Source organism: Urocitellus parryii, unplaced genomic scaffold (genome assembly GCF_045843805.1).
Source record: "Urocitellus parryii isolate mUroPar1 unplaced genomic scaffold, mUroPar1.hap1 Scaffold_79, whole genome shotgun sequence".
Lineage (NCBI taxonomy): Eukaryota > Metazoa > Chordata > Mammalia > Rodentia > Sciuridae > Urocitellus > Urocitellus parryii.
Genome location: NW_027554171.1, coordinates 190,969 through 203,449, shown reverse-complemented (window position 1 = coordinate 203,449; position 12,481 = coordinate 190,969). Strand labels below are relative to the sequence as shown.

Genomic DNA, 12,481 nt, shown 5'->3' with positions numbered 1-12,481 from the left:
ATGGCATTAAACTTGGTGGTTAAAAGCCTGAATGTCCAAACCTTAAGCTCTGCCATTTACCAGATGTGTGAGCTGGGCAAGTAAAAGACAATTTATACCCATCAAAGAGATAATCAAAGGATGTGAGAAGCCAAGGAAGGAGGTTCTTTGTTAAATTGAGTGCTTAGAACCAGACAGCATTTACCTGAGTAGGACTGATGGGGAGAGGGCTACTTTAGGAGGTTTCACAGGAATTGGGGTGGCTCCAGATGGCAGGGAGGATGCATGTTTATCCCCCATAAATTGCTGCCTTCCTGCCTGATCCAGTGTGAATGTTTGGGCTGAAGAATCAGAGAAGCCAACTGGAGTTGGTTTAACCACATGAATTAGCTAAGGAAAGGGGATGTACAGGCTTCCTGCAGATTCTCTCTCTCTCTCTCTCTCTCTCTCTCTCTCTCTCTCTCTCTATATATATATATATATATATATATATATATATATATTCATTTTGCAGTATGGGGATTGAACAAGGGTCTTGCATGTGCACTCTACCACTAAGCTACATCTCCAGCCCTTTTGAAAAGCATTTATATTGAGATATGGTCTCACTAAGTTGTATAGGCTAACTTTAAACTTGCCATCATCCTAGCCTTGTCTTCCAAGTAGCTGGGAATTCAGGCATGTGCCACCTCATCTTCCCGGGGCTCTCTCTTAAAGCAGATAAAGTTTCTTGTACCACTGTCTCTAGCAAGTTTCCCCAAAATATCCTGGGCTCTAATGGGCTTTGGCTTATGAGAGGCCAGTGTTTTTGGGTAGAAATACTAGCTGCTTTAAGTAGAAAGGGTATTGCACAAGAGGATGTCAGGCACCCCATAGAACCATTGGTAGGGCTGGAGAAAACATTGACCAAAAAAACTGTTTTATATATGACAGTTTGGATTATAGGCCTGTGCCATTGCACCTGGCAACAGTTTTACTTTAAATTACAGTATTATTATGAAACTTTATATATACTTGATTTGCATCCACCTTTCTTAAGAGACACCTCATAGAAAGGGAGAAACTTTGTGGTGTATCTTTATGATCATTTTTTATGAGCTTTACCAGAGTGTTTAACATAGATAAGGTTCCTAGAGGATAAATGGTCAAGACTAAAGTATATGATACTTAGACTTTTCTGACTCACAGGTTGGGGTTTTCAAAGATTAAAATGCTTTTTACAAAACAAAATTATGTCTATGAAGTTGCTACTCAGGGTGTATTTTACAATTTTTTCTCCAGGTCTTTATCAGTACCATATGCTTCTCAGTGCTGTGCATTTTGGGGCTATGAATCTTATGCAAATTTAAACATAGAAGATAACAGGCTTCAAGACCATAGTGTGACAAAGGAGAAAGGCAAGTACATGAACCTTTAGAAACAGAACACTCCCTAAGACATTAATCAAAATGAAGGGTCAATATGAAGTCTGTGAGAAAAATGGCCTTTCCTCTGTTACTGGCATTTTTAATGTATTATCAAGCCACATTTGTATACACTGAACTTTAACATCATGCAGGGGAGAGAAAATTGTGGGAACATTTGGTTCTTTTGAACTGCCCACTTTTAATTCAACATACTTTGTTGTATATTCGGGTACCACTGATGCAGCAAATGTCACCAGCACTGCTGAAAATGAAGAGCGTAGTCAAATAATTATCCATTGTACACCCCCAACAGGTAATGCTCAACCCATTTGGCTGTAATATTTTACTTTAAGTAAACATTGGGCAAATATATCTAATCTTCCTGGCGATGGATGTTATTTCTATTTTATAAGGGTGGGACTAGATGATCCTGTAAGGCCTTCTGATTCATAGTGTGGTCAGTGTACCAGCATTTCTTGCAGAATTTCAGGCTCATACCACTGAATCAGAATCTGCATATTAACAGCTCTTGCTCTTTTATATTATTCTTTATTTATTGTAGTGCCAGGGATTGAACCCAGGGCCTCCAGAATGCAAAGCTTCTGCTTTATTAATGAGTTTTGTCCCCAGTCTTCTTCTTCTTCTTCTTCTTCTTCTTCTTCTTCTTCTTCTTCTTCTTCTTCTTCTTCTTCTTCTTTATTATTATTATTATTATTATTATTATTTTATTTCATTTTATTTTTTGGTATTGATTGAATCCAGGATTGCTTAACCACTGAGCCACATCACCAACCTGTTTTACTTTTTCATTTTGAGGCAGCGTCTTATTAAGTTGCTTTGGGCCTCACTAAGTTGCTGAAGCTAGTTTTGAACTTGTGATCATCCTGCCTTAGCCTCTTGTGCCCCTGGGATTATAAGCATGAACCTATAATTGTTTTTTAAATGCAATCTTGTCTACTCTTTCTGATTTACTTCATTGAAGTTGTAGTTTTAGGAAAGTTATTAAATGATGCCAATATTTACTTGATTGTAATGTCATATTCTGTCTGCCTACCAGAGAACTTGGATTTATACTTTTACTATAAAGGCAAGGTTTTAAATATTTTTTGTTAAATCAGGTGCTACCAAAGAGATTCCTATTAGTATGATGTCACAGGATGAACTGGCCATTAATTTTGGGGGTAGGGAGGGTGACGGGGTAACAGGGATTCAACTCAGGGGCACTCGGCCACTGAGCCACATCCCCAGCCCTATTTTATATTTTATTTAGAGACAGGGTCTCACTGAGTTGCTTATCTCCTCAGTGTTGCTGAGGCTGGCTTTGAATTCACGATCCTCTGGTCTCAGCTTCCTGAGCCACTGGGATTGCAGGTGTGTGCCACCATGCCTGGGTTGGCAATTAATTTTATAACTTAGAATCATCAGTGCTGTGAATTTACTAATAACTGATGCTGAATTGTGAGCTTCTTAAGGGCCTATGTATGTATGCTTTGAATATTTAACCCATTTCCTTGTGTGGAGAATGAGAACAAACTTAATTTTAACAGATGAGTAAGTGCAACTAGCAAGAATCATTTATGTAATTTATTTTATTGTGCAGATATTAATTTTTGACAGTTAGGAGTGCAGTTGACTCTCTTCCCCATGAAGGATTCAGGTGTTGGAGATTGTACACAGAACTGATGATCAGTGAGAAGTAAACATCATACTTTTTGGAGGAGACGGTGGTACTGGGGATTGAACCCACGGGTGCTTAACCATTGAGCCACAGTCTCAGCCCTTTTTATATATTATTTATAGAGGCAGGGTCCCACTGAGTTGCTTAAGGCCTTGCTAAGTTGCTGAGGCTCGCTTTAAACCCATGATCCTCCTGCCTCAGCCTCCAGAGCCTCTGGGATTATAGGTGTGTGCCACGTCACCTGGCAGGAAACAGCATTCTTTTGCAGTACTGGACACACCTATAATCGGATCCATTCTGGAGGCTGAGGCAGGAGTACTGCAAGTGCAGGGTCAGTGTCAGCAACTTAATGAGACCCTCACCAATTTAAAGAGATCCTGTCTCCAAATAAAAAATAAAGAAGGCTGGATATATACTTTAGTGGTAGAACACCCCTGGGTTTTGTCCCTGTACTACCCTCCTCGAAAATAAAATGTGAGAAAGAACTTCCATTTTAGCACTTCCTGAGGGTTCAGAGTGAAAATAAATTTGATTAAAAAAATTGTGTTCATTGAAAATCAGATAAATGGTGCAGAACTGGAGTTCCACTGTATATGTCAAATTTCATGACAGTTCAGAAAGTTAAAACATCCTTTAGGCAATCATAGTTTTCTTGTTCTTTATAGTCAAACATTTTCACTCCTTAATTATAAATGAAATATTTTTCATTTGTGAGATTACTAGCATGTCAAAGTCAGTTATTAGAACCAGCAATTCAGCTACTAAGTGCATTCTTGTGATCCTATATATATATAGGGGTTTTACTATTATAGAGGGGTTTTGTTTTGTGCCAAGCTTTGTATGAATAGTTAACATTGATTATCAACCATAACCAACTTCAGCAGGTTGCTGTGAAATGCCATAAGAAATTGGGTTTAAAATGTTACAAATCTGTGTATATACATACATATCAGTTATAAAATATATAGAGAGCTGGGGTTATGGCTCAGTGGTAAATGGTAAAGCTTTTGCCATGTTTGAGGCACTGGGTTAGATTCTCAGCACCACATATAAACAAACAAACAAACAAATAAATGTTCATAAACAACTAATACAAATATTTTTTTAAAAAATAAAATACATAGGGAAAAGGAAGGAAGAAAAAAAAAGCTAATATTTACTAAAGTTCCACTATGTGCCCAGCAGCCTGCATAAGTACTTATGTATGCAAATTTACTTAAGCCATCAACTGAATTAAGTAGGCATTATTATCTACATATCAGAAAATGCAACTTATTAGGCTTAAGTGGCTTTTTTAAGGTAAGAATAGCAAGTTATAAACCATCTGATTACAGACCCTCAATATTTTAAGTACCTTTTATATGCTAAATTCTGTGCTTTGTATATTTGGTATAAGAAAAAGTAGAGGGCTGGGGTTATAGCTCAGTGGTTGAGTGTTTGCCTGGCATGCGTGAGGCACTGGGTTCAATCCTCAGTACCACATAAAAAATAAAGATATTGTGTCCATCTACAACTAAAAAAAAATATTTAAAAAAAGAATAAAGAAAAAGAAAAAGTAGAAATTTTCTTGGAAATATCTCTATATGCCCTTACCAAATAATAAAAGAAACTAATCCTGGTTATGTTTTGTTTCAGTACTAGAGAGTGAACCCTGGGGAGCTTTACTACTGAGTACCCTCCCTTGAGGCCTTTTTATGTTTTTAGTTTGAGACAGGATCTTGCTTAGTTGATGAGGCTGGCCTTGAAATTGCCATCCCCTCCTGCTTCAACCTCTTGAGTCCCTGGGATTATAGGTGTGTGCTAGCTACACCCAGATATTAAGCTGCTTAATTTTTAAAGTAGCCTAGTCTGTGACTGAAATATCTTAAAAGCAATATTTTTTTTTCAGTTTGGTTCTATTCAATTAGGTAACTCATTTATTCTAGAATCAACCATCAATAGTCATTCTATCAAGCATATTAAATGAAATATGGTATTTTCTAAAATGTCTTTCATGTTTCTGTTTCTTTTTCATGTTAGGTGCTATTAAGCCCTGTGGGAAGCTGGATGACATGTCTCACCATGTGGCTCATTTTCTTGGTTGCATTGTTTTTCAAACTGCTAGTCATTTTAACAACATTCACATCTTGTACATCACTGCCTTCCTCCAAGTTGTTCATAGGCTTGATTTCTGTGTCTAACTTATTCATGAGAATCTATACTGGCATCTTAACTTTTCTTGATGCCGTATCCTGGGGCAGATTTGCTGAATTTGGCATTTGGTGGGACACTGGCAATGGCTGCAAAGCAGCTGAGTTCCTTGCAGGTTTTTCCTCAGAAAGTGCAATATTTTATTAATGTTTAGCAGCTGTTGAAAGAAGCTTATCTGCAAAAAATATCATGAAAAATGGGAAAGCAATCATCTCAAGCAGTTCTGGATTGTAGCCCTTTTTGCTTTTCTGGGTGCTGCAGTAGCAGGCTGTTTCCTCCTTTTCCATAGAGGGGAATATTCTGCATCACCTTTGTGCTTGCCATTTCCCACAGGAGAGAAGCCATCATTAGGATTTACCATGACTTTAGTGCTGTTAAACTCACTAGCATTTTTATTAATGGCCATCATCTACACTAAACTTTACTGCAACTTGGAAAAAGAAGACCTCTCAGAAAACTCACAATCTAGCATGATTAAGCATGTTACTTGGCTAATTTTCACCAACTGCATCTTTTTTTTGCCCTGTTGCATTTTTCTCATTTGCACCATTGATCACTGCAATCTCTATCAGTCCTGAAATAATGAAGTCTGTTACTCTGATATTTTTCCCATTGCCTGCTTGCCTAAATCTGGTCCTGTATGTTTTCTTCAATCAAAAATTTAAAGAAGACTGGAAGTTACTGAAGTGACACATTACCAAGAAAAGTGGATCAGTTTCAGTTTCCATCAGTAGCCAAGGTGGTTGTGTGGAACAGGATTTCTACTATGACTGTGGCATGTACTCACACTTGTAGGGTAACCTGACTGTATGTGACTGCTGCGAATCTTTTCTTTTGACAAAGCCAGTATCATGCAAACACTTAATAAAATCACACAGCTGTCCTGCATTGGCAGTGGCTTCTTGCCAAAGACCAGAGGGATATTGGTCTGATTGTGGCACAGTCAGCCCACTCTGATTAGGCAGATGAAGAAGACTCCTTTGTCTCAGACAGTTCTGACCAAGTGCAGGCATGGTAGAGCCTGCTTCTATCAGAGTCAAGGATTCCCTTTGGTGTGCGACGCTTACAATCTACCAAGAGTTAAAGACCGAATTACTGTGTTTGTAACTATTTCCCCCATCAACCAAATTCACAGTGTTTATAGAGTGAACCATATTCTATTCTTTCATCTGGGAAGCACTTCTGTAATCACTGCCTGGTGTCACATAGAAGGGGAAGGTGGAAGTTTATTTTTCAAACCTGATATTTTTCAAAGAACAGGTGCCTAAATTATTAATTGGTGAAAAATGCAATTTCCAAGGAATGTGTGGTCTATTTGAAACAGAACTTGAAAAGGATTTGAGGTGTGGTATAGCAATATAACTTTTAGGTTTTTTCAGATTCATAAGGAGCAAATTTATACCTATTTCTGAATTAAGCACAAGATAAAGGACAGCTGTTAATATTTTTAAAAAGGTAGTTCAAATGTGACTTTATATAACTGACAAAAGAGTCTTGCTAATTTTACCTAATATTTGATCATTAATCTCAGGACAACTTACTACAGGGCCAAAAAAGGGCTTGTCTTGATTGTCTCCCAACTAGAACTGTGAGAGTACACATAGGTATCATTGTTTTCTATTTCCACTTTTACATGAGAATCATAGATTTTGTTAAATTGCTTTATAAATCTATATAAACCTGAAGATGTTTTAAAAACCATATTAACAGCTGATAGAATAAAAATATCAGTACATTTGTTTGGGGTCATTTTACATTGCTTTGTTATGCTCACCATGATTTTCAGTGTTTTGCAATTATATTACTAGTACAAAATAAATGGCTAATTGATGTGTGAGTTGAAGTAGTTTTGGCTACACTACATACTAATGAGATTTTAATAGTACCTAAGGGATTTGATGGCTCCATGTAATGTTCCCATTAATAAATGCTTCTTAATATCATTGGTTCTACTGATATTTTCCAGTTTTGTTGGTATGTCATCTATTTACAGTATGGATTACACAAAAAGTAAACTGGGGTCATTTTTTAATTGGAGGAAGCTGAAAATAAATATGACACAAAGCACATAATTTATTTCTTAGTGAACTGGATTCTCCTAAACTTATGTTATTACTTGTATGCTTCTATAAAAATTTCCCATACCATGACTTACAAAAAAACCTATTCAATAGTTCATATGCTGAGTTCTGGTTAAACTAGACAGACATATCATTAAGGGGGTGGGGGAGAAAGGATAAGGTTTAATCCTATGTCTTTGAAAATTAAAAATTTTACCTGATTCTCATCTAGGGTCTTCTGCCATGTTTTTTTTGTAGAGTCTTAAAGTTATGATTGCCCAATAAGTTTTTTGAACAATGTACTAAATAGCAAACCTACTGCCATATTATTATACTGGATATACTAAAAAAATTAAGCTAGATTACAGTTTAATAATTAAACTGTACATACTGAGCATATAAAGAATTTTTATCTTATGTAAATTATTTTTACAACACAAGTAGGGAAACATGGCTTCTGTTCAGTTCGTTTAATTAAAGCTACCTCCTATAGTGACTGCCAGTAGCAGAATGTTAAATTGTGGTTTATAGACTTTTTTCATTGTAAATAATCTCGGTTGTACATTGTCAGTGTAAAAACAGAATCTTTGTATATCAAAATCATGTAGTTTGTATAAAATGTGGGAGGGATTTATTTACAGTGTATTGTAATTTTGTAAGGCCAACTATTTATAAGTTTTAAAATTTGCTATCACGGTTTGTATATTTACACATCTGATAAATATTAAATCATAACTTGGTAATAATCTTAATTAAACTTGTTTTCTCAAAATTCAAGTTATTGAAAACTTCATTCATTTAAAAATAGAATAGCAGATATACAAAATCTTTGGTAAACTGTGCTATATATTGGATGAAATACAATATTGTACTCTATGTTTCAAATTATTAAAGTTTCTAGAAAGCAATATATTTTGCCTTAATTTGTAACTAAGTATGTTAAAGCATTTACTATCTATTATGGAGACAAATTTAAAAAGTTTTAAATAGAAAAGACATTATTAGAAAAAATGTTGGAAGTAACCATTAGAAAATATTGTTTGATAGTTATCTGTCAATATTTAAGAACACTTAAACTTAAAACTTTTATCCTGTCTTAAATCTGAACTATATTGTGGAAAACATATTTTGAAATATAAGTGAATATCACCAATTTAATCTTTATTTAAAAGCAAATGATTAAAAATATCTACATGATATTAATTGTAGTCAGTTGCCTAGAAATGTAGTATTACAATCTCCAAGCTCTCTTTGGACAAATGAGAAAACAAAGGGTTTAATAAAATTTAAGTGAATGCCTGAACCACAGCAAATTAGATCCCAATCAAAACTTAGTTCCTCTTAATTTTGGCTATATTTTGTAGGTGTTAGTAAATGTGTATGCCTCTTCCTGTTTTAAAATTTATATGTGTTTGAAATTTTCACAATAAAAAGAATGGTTTAGGTACCCCTCTCCCTCTCCCCTTCCCATGCCCACCACCAAAACCACAACACACAATAAACCTTGTTTCATCTTTACCTTATTCACTAGCCCCTCAATCCTTCTGCCTCTTAGATTATTTGAAGCAATCCAAGACATATTGTTTCATCTGTAAATTTCTAGGAATAATTATTTTTAAAACTAACTAAAATTGGCATGATTTTTGTTACAATGTCATACAGGAATTTGTAAGGAAAAGTCATTCTTCACTTACAGGTTACAGAACCAGTAAAAAAAATCTCAAATATACCATGAAAGTGAAAATAAATGAGTAGTAAGAAAAGACATTAGTAAGTAAAACATATGGGAAAAAATCTTTTAATGCTTTTTATACCCTTCTTTATGACTTCTTGGCCCCAATAATGTAAAGGCAGTATAAGAGACCCCAAGACTTGACTACATTCAAATATGTGTACACACAGCATGGAATTGCCCCATAGTCTTTGGGTCTCCAGTATTGTTAACATATAATGTAATTGTCATAATGATGACCCTGAAGCATGAAGGAAAGGGCTTTCTTTTATAAAGCATTTTTTAAAAAATAAAACATCTAAAGGAGGAAGGGAAGTATATGACATCTTAGATTCCCATACCAAAAAGTTACAGTGCAAAAGCTTTGGCATTCAAGTGATACAATTTACTCTTAAATCTGTCAGATCCTGAACTAGAAATTTTGAGGATTAATTAGATAATATGACTGTGATGTAGATTATTTCCTTAATATTATAGAGGAATAAATTAGGATCAGAAAGGTCAACAGCTTATTTATGGAAATTTATTAAGAGAAAAACCATTGATTAAAATTCTTTTTCTTTCATAGATAAAACCTGTGAGTTTTCCACTATGCTTGCATTAGGTTATGTCTGTTGGGAAATTTCTCCTAAAGCTTTCTTCCTTATGAAGTCCTAAAACAGTTTAGGGTCTTTTGATATTACTGATTCTCAAAATGTTCTAATGAAAGGTTTTAGCCAGACATGCCAATATTGAATTATTGGGGTAGAGAATGAAAAAAACTCTACTAAATAAATTTTATTCTTTGATCAATTTATTACTCACTTGGATTGCTCTGATTTTCTTCATTTCACTGTTGTTACTAAAATTTAAAAATATTCCATTTAAGAAGTTTTAAGCATACATATTTATTTTTTTGTGGTAGGGGAATCAAACTCAGGGTCTCCCATGCTCTGTGCCTCTAGCTGGCATATCATATTTTATTATAGCTTCTGCTTCCAGAATTGTCTTTGATTGTTAATATTTTTATCATATATCAATGTCCTGTGTCAAATTTTGTAGATCTAAACTTCATCAAGGATGGTGTATTACTCTTTGATCAGTAACAACTTTATGTGCTATTTTTAGTCATTGTCTGTTTTCACATGATACTTCTACCAGTTATACAAATTATGAACTAGACAGAGCTAAATTTACACCAGTATAAATAAAGCATCCAGCTTTATAATGTCTGTCATCTTTCTTGCTACCTTTATCCCCATCTCCAATCTCCGAGTTCCCACAAAATATTCTTTCCTCATAAAATACACATAACAGCATATTTTAATTACATTTGTCACCACAAAAAGATGAGGAATTTAGAGTAACAGCAGTTTTTATCCCAGTGCTTAGCAAAGGTTAGAGGCTTAGCACATAATAGAGGCTTAAAAAAGTAAAAACAATTCGCAGGTGTAGACAGACTAGATGCCTTAAGACGCCAGGCAAACAAGATGTATCAAAACACTAAAAGATTGTCCTAAACCTGCATTATTTTTTGGTAGCAGGGATGGAACCCAGGACCCCATGCATGCTAGGCAAGCACTTTACCACTGAGCTACTTCCCCAGGCCACCTAAACCTGCTTTCGTGGATACACTTGTAAAGTTAAATTAAATCAGCCTCAAAAAAAGCATGACCTGTTCAAGGAAATCAAGACTGGTGCATATAATCCTGACCTTATGTGTGTGTTGGGGTGGGGGGGGTGTGGTGGAGGGGTGGATGTTAGTCCTTAATTCTGCCTCTTTCCCTTTAAGAGGAGTTGCTTTATTTAGTAATAACGTTATTTCAAATACCAAATGGTCTGCAACAACACCTCAAAAAAAGCCCAGGCCCCCGGAAGGTGTCAGCTGGAAGAGACACAGAATTGAATAAGTTCACAAGCAACAGGCACCTTCCAGACACAGGAAGAAGGGCAGACAGAGAGAAAGCCAAGTTCTACAGGCCCAGACACAGCCCTCGCGTCCTCTTTGCGTCACCATGGCAACGCGGCACCCGGGTGGCCCGGATTGGCCGGGCCCAGCACGCGCGGGGCCTGCTGGGAGATCATGTCCCAGCTGCAGCTTGGCGGGTTTGAACTTGGCGGGCCAGATGTGGGCCAGATGCGGGCTGTGTGGCGGTGGAGTGTTGCTTCTTCCCCTCCCGGCATCCTGTTCTCTGCGGACTGCAGTTCTGAGTCTGAGGCCTCCGTGGCCTCCTTCTCCGTCCTCATGACGGGTGCGCGGGGACAGAGGCTGGGGGCGACGTCTATCTGTTGGTCGCCGCTGCCTCAGGGCTGCAGTAATTCCACCATGTCACTGTTGTCTCCCCTCGGCCACCAGAGCTTCTCGTTTGACGATGAACATGGTGACAGAGAGGATGAGGAAGATGTGGACGAAGATGCCCATGACGTAGAGGCCGAGGTGTTGAGCCTGAGAGGAACGGAGTTACTGGGTCGCGCCAGGTAAACCTGAGGCTGCCCGACCGATAAACCGGTCCCAAGGTTCCTTGGACCCTTCCAAGTACCTTCAGCAAACCAAAACAATCTCCTGTCTTCCACCTTAGAGGCTGAGCAGGCGCCTGCATCCTTAAATGCAGCCCTTTCTGCAGAGAGTCCTGGGCCATTTCTTAAAGATGATATGTTTTCTGATTCTTAGCCCTTAAATTGCTGCTATCTCAGTTTCCTTAAAAAGGACCCGTATATAGTCTCGGACACACAAAACTGCTTCTATTTCAGGAGTTTTACGAATCCTCAGAAATCCAGATGGTGAACTGAAGAACTCTTGTCCATAATCTTAGTTCCAAAATGTGTTTTATGTAGTAGGTTGTAATAGTGTAAAGAGCTGAAGCATAGAAATTAGTCCACGACAGCCGCATAAGGACACAAGTGCAAAATACTGTCTAAGAACCAGAAAGTCTTTTCCAGAAACTGAGTCTGCTGACATCTTGCTCTTCGACTTCCCAGCCTCCAGAACTATAAGAAATAAATTCCTATTGTTTTATAAGCCATTCCGCTTATGGTATTTTATTATAGCAGTCTGAACATTCTAAAACAGGCACAAAATCATAAAATTTCTATTATGGAAAAGAGTAGGGTAGGGAAAAATTAAAGGTATGGGAAAATTCATATTACATACTACAGATCAAGAATCAAAATGCCAACACCACACCCTAGAGATCCAGGGGAAAGGCCTACCCCACATATGCACCGAGAGCCACCCTTTGCTGGGGTTTCCTATTCACCAAAGTGTGGTTCCACAGCCCAACATCAGGGTACTTATAGGCTTGAGGCTGCCACCACCACAAAACATGTATATCGCCACTACTATCAAGGGACAACAATAAGGACCTGGCATCACCAAGGTCCCTGTGGCCTGGCTGCACCACAAATTTCTCTATTGGGGTGCTAACAGTTATCCTGCTACTGAGTTAACAGGGAATTT

At 37.1% G+C, this 12,481-nt stretch overlaps 1 pseudogene; it reads left to right on the top strand.

The window, feature by feature from the left end:
* Window positions 1-11,136, top strand: LOC144252972 (leucine-rich repeat-containing G-protein coupled receptor 4-like; annotated as a pseudogene).
* The last annotated feature ends 1,345 nt before the right edge of the window (window positions 11,137-12,481 follow it).